Raw genomic sequence first — 8,534 nt, forward strand, 5'->3', positions numbered from 1 at the left:
GCAGGTTCAGTGAGGGCAGCCCTCACCCTGGGCCTCCTCTTTCTCTCCACACGTGGCTCTGAGCGGCTGGTTCCAGTCCCCAGTCCCAGCCCTGGGCTGCCCCGGGGCTCTGGTACTGGGTTCTCCTGGCTCTCATGCTGCAGCTGTGTGGCTTGGAGAATGTTATCGACCTCTCTGGGCTCCTGCCAAGTGAGTGTGTGAGAACTCCCATTGGAGGTTATCCTGAGGTTACCATTATCGCGAGCCACACAGCTAGGAGCGAGCACTGAGTGGGCACCCAAGGAGTACCCAGACGGCTGAGGACAAGCCCTCCGTGTACCTTCCGTCTCCCCAGCGAGGGACCAAAGGAACACACGCTGATCGGACAGTATATCCACCAGAAGCCGATGTTTCTTATGCAGAATTTTATTCTTATCATTGGTGGCAGCTTGTGAAATGCGTAGCTAAGTGTATTTAAAGGATTTTACACTTGTGTAAGGATTTCTCTGAAAACTCAGTCATAAATGAGGGGGTGTCCTTTGTCCAAACACACACCTCCCCTGTCCCCAGGGTGCAGCCCCAGACCCGGGGCCCCCGAGCCTACCACAGCCAGGCTCTCGGTCTGTGCCAGCCTCTAGCCCTCCTCCTCTCGGCTCCCACCGGATGGGACAACTTGGCCCAGAAGCAGTCGTGCGGTGGAGGGAAGGCACCATTAAAACCTTCTCTGTCCTCACCCGAGACAGGAGCTGGGTCACCTGCCACCATCAGAAAACAGCCTGACACAGCCGAGCGGCCTGCGGGGCCTGTCTGAGACGCCTTCCCCTGCTGGGCTCACTGGCTTGGTTCATCTCGGGCCCGAGCCTGTCTCCAGCCCCATTTGCTCTCTGTGTCCCCCCGGGGGTCTCAGCTCCGTCTCGCCTGAGCAACTGAGAAAAGCCTGCCCCTCACCTCTCGAGCTCAGCAGGGCTTGTGACCACGTGAGCTGCAAAGCCCAGGGGACTCCTGCCGCAGGACTTCCAGTCTGGTCACCAAAGGCCACCATCTTCCTCCCGGGACACTCAGGCCCCCGCCCTCCTGCACCCAGCAGCCGCCGTCCTCGGGAGCTAGTCAGTCCACGGAGTCAGCCAGGCCCACCCTGGGACCGGACAGGCCGGTGGGACACCTTGGACAGCTCTGACCGCCCCAGCCGCTCTGGCCTTTCTACCTGAGGCCCCCGCACTGAGGCAGGGGGACTTCGGCAAAAGGAACAGGAAAGTAGCTTCTGCTTGCAAACTGAAATGAGACATGGGACCCTCCCAGGGCCTTGAAAGGGGCCTGGGGAAGGGACGGACCCTGAGGCGCCTACCTGTCCTCCCTCCCAGGAAATGCACTCTGCCTTTTTAAAAAGTCTGCCCCTTGTTCCAGAAACCAACCCTGTGTCAGCCAGGATTCCTCGCTGTCTCAACCACATCACAGACCGTGCATACCCACAAAGATCCCACCAGGGGCCAGCTCTCCCCACAACACTGGGTCTGGGGAAGTATGGGCACTTACAGCACACGAGACGGGATAGAAGGCATCCTCCTAAGAGTTCCAGGGCAGGGAGAGGAGCCCACTGGAATCTCAAGGTCAAAGCGCCCTGGACCTAAAGTGGGGGAGATTGAGGGGGAAGGGTCTTGTCCCCCGACCGAGAACCCCTGAGGTTAGGGGTGTCCCTAGACCTCGTGCCTCATGGGCTTGTCGCATGAATGGGAGGGAAGGGGTCCGAAAGACAGGAAAAGGAGGAGGAAGGAGGGGAGAAGGAAGAGAGGAGGCAGGGGAGGAGGAAGACAGGCCGGGAGGAAGGAAAGAGGGAGGCGGTCGAGAACTGACCCTTGGCCCAGAGATGGCAGAACTAGAGCAGAGGCAGGAGAAGAACCTGCGCCACGCAACAAGGAGCTGAACCCAAGCCAGACCTGAGTTTTCCTTCCAGCTCACGGTGCCCTCCTGCCCCCAAGGCTCCGGAGAGTCCATGAGGGCCCCCTCCACGTGTCTCCCCTTCTCACCGGCGTCCTATCCCAGCCAGCCAGCTGCTGCGTAAGGTTGCCCTGTGCTGTTCTTTTTCTCAGAGCAGACGCCTTTCTCCAAATGAAGGAGACCTCTCAAACCTCTCAAAATGAAGGGTGAACAGGAGGACCCAGGCCTTCCCGGTTTCTTTGTGGTCGACAACCATGGTTCTGGGACCTGGCTAACTCTTAGAGTCCCCTGGACAGAGTCTAGACCTTCCAGCATCCAAACCGCCCCTGGACCAGGGACTGAGAATGTCTACAGGTGAGACCCAGGATCAGAAGTCCAAGGGCGGCCAAGAGGAGAGCCACCGTCCTCGGGCTGCTACTCCACGTGTGCTCCACGGACGCTGGCAGCATCCAGATCCCCCGGAGCCTGTCAGCAAGGCAGAATCTGTATCAAACACCCAGATGAGTCATGCACGTGTAAATTCTGAGCAGTTGCCTGGTGTTTAATATAAAATCCAGGACGTGCTGCCTGTCCCCGTGGGCCCTGAGTGCTGGGTGTACATCAGCCGGTGGGCCTGTCTGACCCGCACAGCCCGGATTTTGGTGACCCGGGGTGGTCCGAGCAAGGCTACCTAGGTCTGCGAGCAGCGCCTAGCCCACTAAGAGTGCTCTATTGCCACCTTGCCAGAGGATGCTGGAACACTGTGCAGACACCTTTCAGGTGGGCGGGCAGCACCTCGGAGGCAGCCCATGCCCTCCTGGCATGCCCTTGCGTGTTGGAAAGCTCGACCTGATCTGATACAGTGTCCCCTGGCCATTGCTGTCTGGGGGTCTCTGCCTCCCCCAGGGGGAGGGAAACAGCGCCTCTGCACCTGTTTCCTGCCTCTCTCTGCCCGGGAATTTTAGGCCAATTTCTTTCCTCCAGAACTGCTGCCTCAGCTCTCTCGGTGCCTCGGGCTGGTCCTGAGAATGTCCCCCAGAACATTCCATCTCCCCAGCACACACACACTAATTTTGCCCCAAGAAGAAAGCACCCAAAGCCTTTTGTTAACGGCATATACTGTGTGGCAGGGAAGGCAAGCCACGGACGAATACCGTCCAGGCCAGGGTCCAGGATGGGAGATAGGATGGGGCGAGGGGGATCTTGACCACCTGCACGTGGAGACTCCAGGAGGAGCCAAAACTGGAGAGAGAATTGTAACAATCCATTGTTCCCTGTTAGACATCAGCTCTGTGAAACCAGAGACTGTCTCCCATTCCCCACGGCACGAGGGACTAATACACCGAGCAGGGGTCACGACGCAGAATGACAGAAAAGTGACATATGTGTATGCACGTGGGAAGGTGTTCTTACATATATATGCAACTGTATGCACACGTACGGATACGCATAACATACCGATGAACATACATCACATGGGGCAAGCAAAGGCAAGGAGACCTCTCGAGAGCCAGGGGACTAAAAGCAAAACTGGAATTCCCTGGAGAGAAGCTGCTGCCAAAGCTGGCTTTGTACTGGGAACATTTGGCCAAGCCGGGTCCCCTGACCGCACGTGGCTCTGGGGTGGGAGGAAAGCCTGGGCCGGGCCTGCTCAAGGGTCACAGCCAGGGAGCCCACATCAAGTGGGGGTCTCCAAGGGGCTATGCTGTCACCACTGAAAGAAGTTAGGGCGAAACCCTAACGAGGACACTTGCCCTTATCAATCCTGGCGTGGGGAGAAGGGGAAACCCCCCCTCTATGGTCACAATCACAAGCCAGCCCTAATGTGGCTATCCTACTAGCCGTGGGGGCCGCAGCGCTCAGAATAAGACTCTAATTTGAAGGGAGCCGAATCAGAGTGACCCTCGGGATCTGGCTGAAGGAGATGTGAACTATCTCTGGAGGTTCCCATCTGCTACTTGGGCTTTGAAGAATCACTGATGATGAAGTAGGAAGAACCACCGGCAAAGCTCCCGGAGGACATGCAAGGGAGAAGGCACCATGAGTGAGAGGCAGCATCAGACCGCAAAGACAAGCTTCAGATATCAGCTCACCAGACACCGAACAGATAATGAAGTAAAAGAGGGGATCAGACATGAGAATAAGGAACAAGAGACCGTAAAATGGCTATGAAATTTCGAAAAGGGAGCAAATAAAACTTCCAGCAACAAAAAACGATATAATTGAAATGAAATGAATGGAGTAACCATCAGAGTTGATGCAGGTGTCATAGGCAAGTTGCGCCCCCGCCCCAGCTACTGCAGCAACCCATCGGAGAGGGGGGTTCAAACATTTCTTGCTCACGTACAAGTTCAAAGCAGGTGTTCCTGACTGGCAGGCGGCGCCCGCCCCCAGAACGATTTCACCTGTGGCTCCGCCATCTTCAGCACACGGCTGCCAAGGTCACCCCATTGTCTGCATCACCTGGGTATCCCCGCGGCCTCCTGGAGACCGAGGGCCATAGAGGGACCGGGTCTGGGGACCAGGCTCTCCAATGTTGCATCTTACTTCATTGACATTTCAGTGACTAGGACTCGGACACATGGCTGGGAAATGGGGTCTAGCTGCGTGCCCAGCAGCAAGGGAAAGCAGGTTTGGTGAGTGACCAGGCTGTCTGGACCATGCCAGGTGAAGAAGTGTGAAGATCCAGTCAACATGAGCCCCAGTTATTATTTTGCTCACGGCACTCTAAAAGCCCTGCCCATTGTTATTTCAGTTAATCCTCCTGACTCCCATCCTGGGGATTCAGCTAGGCAGGGAGGATCCTTCCCATCTTATAAGTAAGGAAACTCATGCTCAGAAAAGGGCCATGTCTTCCCCAAGAACACAGAGCTGCTGAGGTCAGAGTCCAGGACTTCCCATGACATCACACTGTTGTCTCTTTCTCCAGAGGACGAGGGGAAAGGAGAGGGATCATGGAGCCAGAGGTCCTCAATATGCCTCTGTGTTTTCAGCTGAGCTGGTGAACCCACCAGCCTAGGCGCCAGTGAACCCAGGGGCCATTGAAACCAACCGGAGGTCAGAGGAGAAAGTCTAGAGTTGAGCTCAACTTTAACACTGGCTTCCTGGAGCATCAGGGTGGCCAGCTTGGGTCCCAGGATGGGCCCAAGTGGCCGCAGCAGGGCTGCATCTGCCCTACCCCAGGAGAGCTAAGAGGTCCCTATCAGGGGGTCAGCCAACAAATATTTATCCAGTGCCTCTGCTGTGCTGAGTAGTGTTGTGGGTTTCAACAAGGAGAGCCTGTGGGCAGGGAACATGCAAAATCCAGTTAAGGTTACCTGATGAGCTAGCTCTTTGCTACCTGATCCTGAAATCCAACAAGGTGCTGGGGTCCAGACCTCAGATGGCGGCATTCTCACCAGAACCCATGGAGGGAGGGCCTTTCAGTTCTGTTTTTGCAGGTATAGTGATGGTGATGGTGCTGATGGTGGTGATGGAGATGACAAGATGATGGTGATGGTGATGGTGGTGATGATGTTGGTGGTGATGATGGTGATGGTGATGGTGGTGATGATGTTGGTGGTGATGATGATGATGGTGATGGTGGTAATGGTGGTGACGTCATCTGACGTTATTGAACACTATGTGCCCCGTAATGTTTCAATGTCAGGTGGATTCTCTTATTTAACTTTCATAATAACCCTTCAAAAAGCAGATTCCTTTGCTTCCATTTGACAGAGAAGGAAATTGAGGCTCAAGGAGGTGTATCCTGTATCTGGAGGATGCCCCCAGGATCCCCGCCCCAGAATCTGACTCAAGCATTGCACTGAGACCACGGCACCACCCTGCCTCTCGCGATGGGGCGCTGAGCTCCTCCGGGACAGGGCCTCCATCCAACCGTCTCTATCCCCAGCTCCGAGCCCAGGGCCTGCACACTGGTAGGTGCTTAGGGAAGGTCTATTAGGAACAGCTTGTGCATGATGATTTGTACAGATGTAAAATCCCACCTATGCCTTAATGCATCGCCTTTACAAGCAATAAGCACACCAATCGATTGGAAACGCTCGTGGATAAATGAACGAATTCATGCAGGTGTTGGCCAACCCACACCAGTTGGCTGGCTCTTCCCAGAAGAATCATGTCTGGGACATCCCCATTGTCCACAGGCCTCCCAGAGCCTGCTGCCCCAGCTCAGCCCAGGCCCCCACGGATCAAGACACCCTGACCACTCCCTAAGTTAAACCACCCGAGGGTGAGGACCCCGTGAGCTCCCAGGTGGCAAAGGCCTGTGATGCTCCTCAGCCTCGGCTGCTCAGGTCTTACAGGGAAAGAGCCGATAGGGGCAGGGACTGGAGGAGGGGAGGTAGCGGCTTTGATCCGTTGCCAAAGAGAGAGAGAGGGGAGGAACACACTTCTCTCCAGACAAGCTGTTCGCTTACCAGCTGACTTGGGTAAAAGAAAAAATATTCCTAGTGCCATCTGTTCCCAGAGTGGGGCTGGTGTGGGGCCCGGGGCTTCCTGCCGTTCAGGCAGCCAGACCCAGTTTCAGAATCCGAGACAGCTGCCCCCTGGATTATTTTGGGAAGCGGCTCAACTCCGCAGCACCCTGGCCTTCCTTCGAGGCATTTCCCATCACTCCGAAGCTGTTTGCACGCCCGGCCCCAGACTGCCGGCTCCTTCTCAGGCCTGCCTGTCCTCCCTTGCAGCCACCGTCACCCTCCTTCTTCCCACATCCCCCGCAGCCCCTGCAGGAGTCAGACTCCCCGGGGTGGAGGGGGGGGGCCAGGGACAGCCAGCTAAGCGGAGGGAAGGGCTCCCTGTCCGCCTTCCCTGCTCTCCTCTGTGAGACCCACAGCCTCCACCGCCCCCCAAGCACCAGCGGGGACCCCCAAAGGCATCCAGCCGGGGCCCCAAGGCATCCGCCCAGTGCCGCCAGGGCTCCTTCTCCCTCATTGACTCCTCAAGGATTGTCCCTTTTGTGAAAGCTGAGCTCCTGGAACAGGGGGGAATGGGGCATCTCAGGCAATGGGTGACGGCAGTGTGGGAAAGACCTAGAAACTGCTACAAGCCGATGCGAAGTGTCGAGGGGACAGGGGGTAGACCACGAGGCCGGCAGACCAGGAGGACCCAGGGCATTTGATGCCGTGGGGAGGCTGGGGATTTAGAGCAGGACACTACTGTGATCATGTTCCCAGGACAGAAAGCCCCCCAGTGTTGGAGTAGATCTGGGGTCACAGGGGAGGCAGGTAGAGAGCCCAGCCGAGGAGTCACCATATCCCGGTCACCCATGGAGGGTGAGAGCCGGAACCTCTCCACAGGCAGAGAGAAAGAAGGGAAGGTGTGACTTTGAGAGGCAAGCCGAGGGCATGACTTGGTTCCCTAGGAAGAGGGGGAGGGGACAGCTAGATGAGCCACGGGTCTGGGGCCTGGGGTCTGGGGGCCCGGAGGCAGGAGATGGGGCATCAGGGGTAGGACAGGGGAGGGGAGCTCTGACTTGGACATGGAGAGTTGGGAGGGTCTCCCAAGGGAAGCTGTGCCCGTGGGTCTGGTCAGGAAGGGGGATGGTTTGGGGCAGGGGCTGGCGGTGGGGGGGGACGGAGTCAATTGTCTGATGAGGGCAGAGTCTCAGATTGGCAAGATGGGAGGGATTGTCGGGCGGATGATGGGGAGGGTTCCACGGCGACAGGAGGTACTTAGTGCTACAGAACTGTGCACTTTGAAGAGACCCAAATGGCCAGCTTATCGAGTGCATTTTGCCACAATTAAAAAAAAAAAAAAAAAAGGATTGAATCCTGCTTAAAAGGCAGAGGCATTCAGATTGGTCAGAAAGATACAACTACTTGTGTCTGTGAGGAATCCTCTTTAAACACGGAGATGCGACAGTTCGATAGTAGAAAGACGGAAAAGATCATCTCGCTGTGTTAGTATCAGACAAATGAGGTTTCAGAGCAGGCGACATTCCGGAGCACAAGGAGACACAGGAGATGCTCCAAGGGGCGTCCTCCGTCTGCTCGCACCCCGCGCTTCCCGCCTTCCAGGGGCCGGGCCTCTCCGTCCTCCCCATGGCTAGAGCCGGCTCGCGGCTCGCGGCACCTGTCGGCCCTTCCCTCCTCCAGCCGCCCCCTCCTCCCCTCCCCTCCTCTCTTCCAGAGCCTTCCAGCAGGCATTCCCACAGCCCAGGGCCTCTGGTCCTGCCCCATCAGTCCTGGTCATCTTCACACCAGGCTCCGAGAGAGCAGGAATCAGGGCCGCCCGGCTGCCTCTGCTCCCTCCCGTACACGCACGTCACCCGTGTTCTGTCTGACGGCAAAATTCAATGCTTTGTTCACAGCTTTACTGAGGAATAATCATACGATTTGATGAGTCTTGATGGTTGCCTATAGTCATGTACCCACCACGCCAACAGTCATGACGCAGGCAAGCCCACCTCCCCCAAAGATTCCCTTGTGCCTCTTCGTGGTCCGTCCCCCTTCCTAAGCCCCTGGTCCTGGGGACCACCCCTCTCTCTCCACTGCTGCAGTTTTGCCTTTTCTAGAATTTCTTATAAACTCTATCGTCGGCACGTGGTCTGCTGTGTCTCTGATCTTCCACTCTGCCCAGCACTACTGACGTCTTCCACGTCGGTTCTGGATCAACACCCCTTTCCACAATGCTGAGCGGAA

The sequence above is a fragment of the Mustela erminea genome, chromosome 6 (genome assembly GCF_009829155.1).
Source record: "Mustela erminea isolate mMusErm1 chromosome 6, mMusErm1.Pri, whole genome shotgun sequence".
Lineage (NCBI taxonomy): Eukaryota > Metazoa > Chordata > Mammalia > Carnivora > Mustelidae > Mustela > Mustela erminea.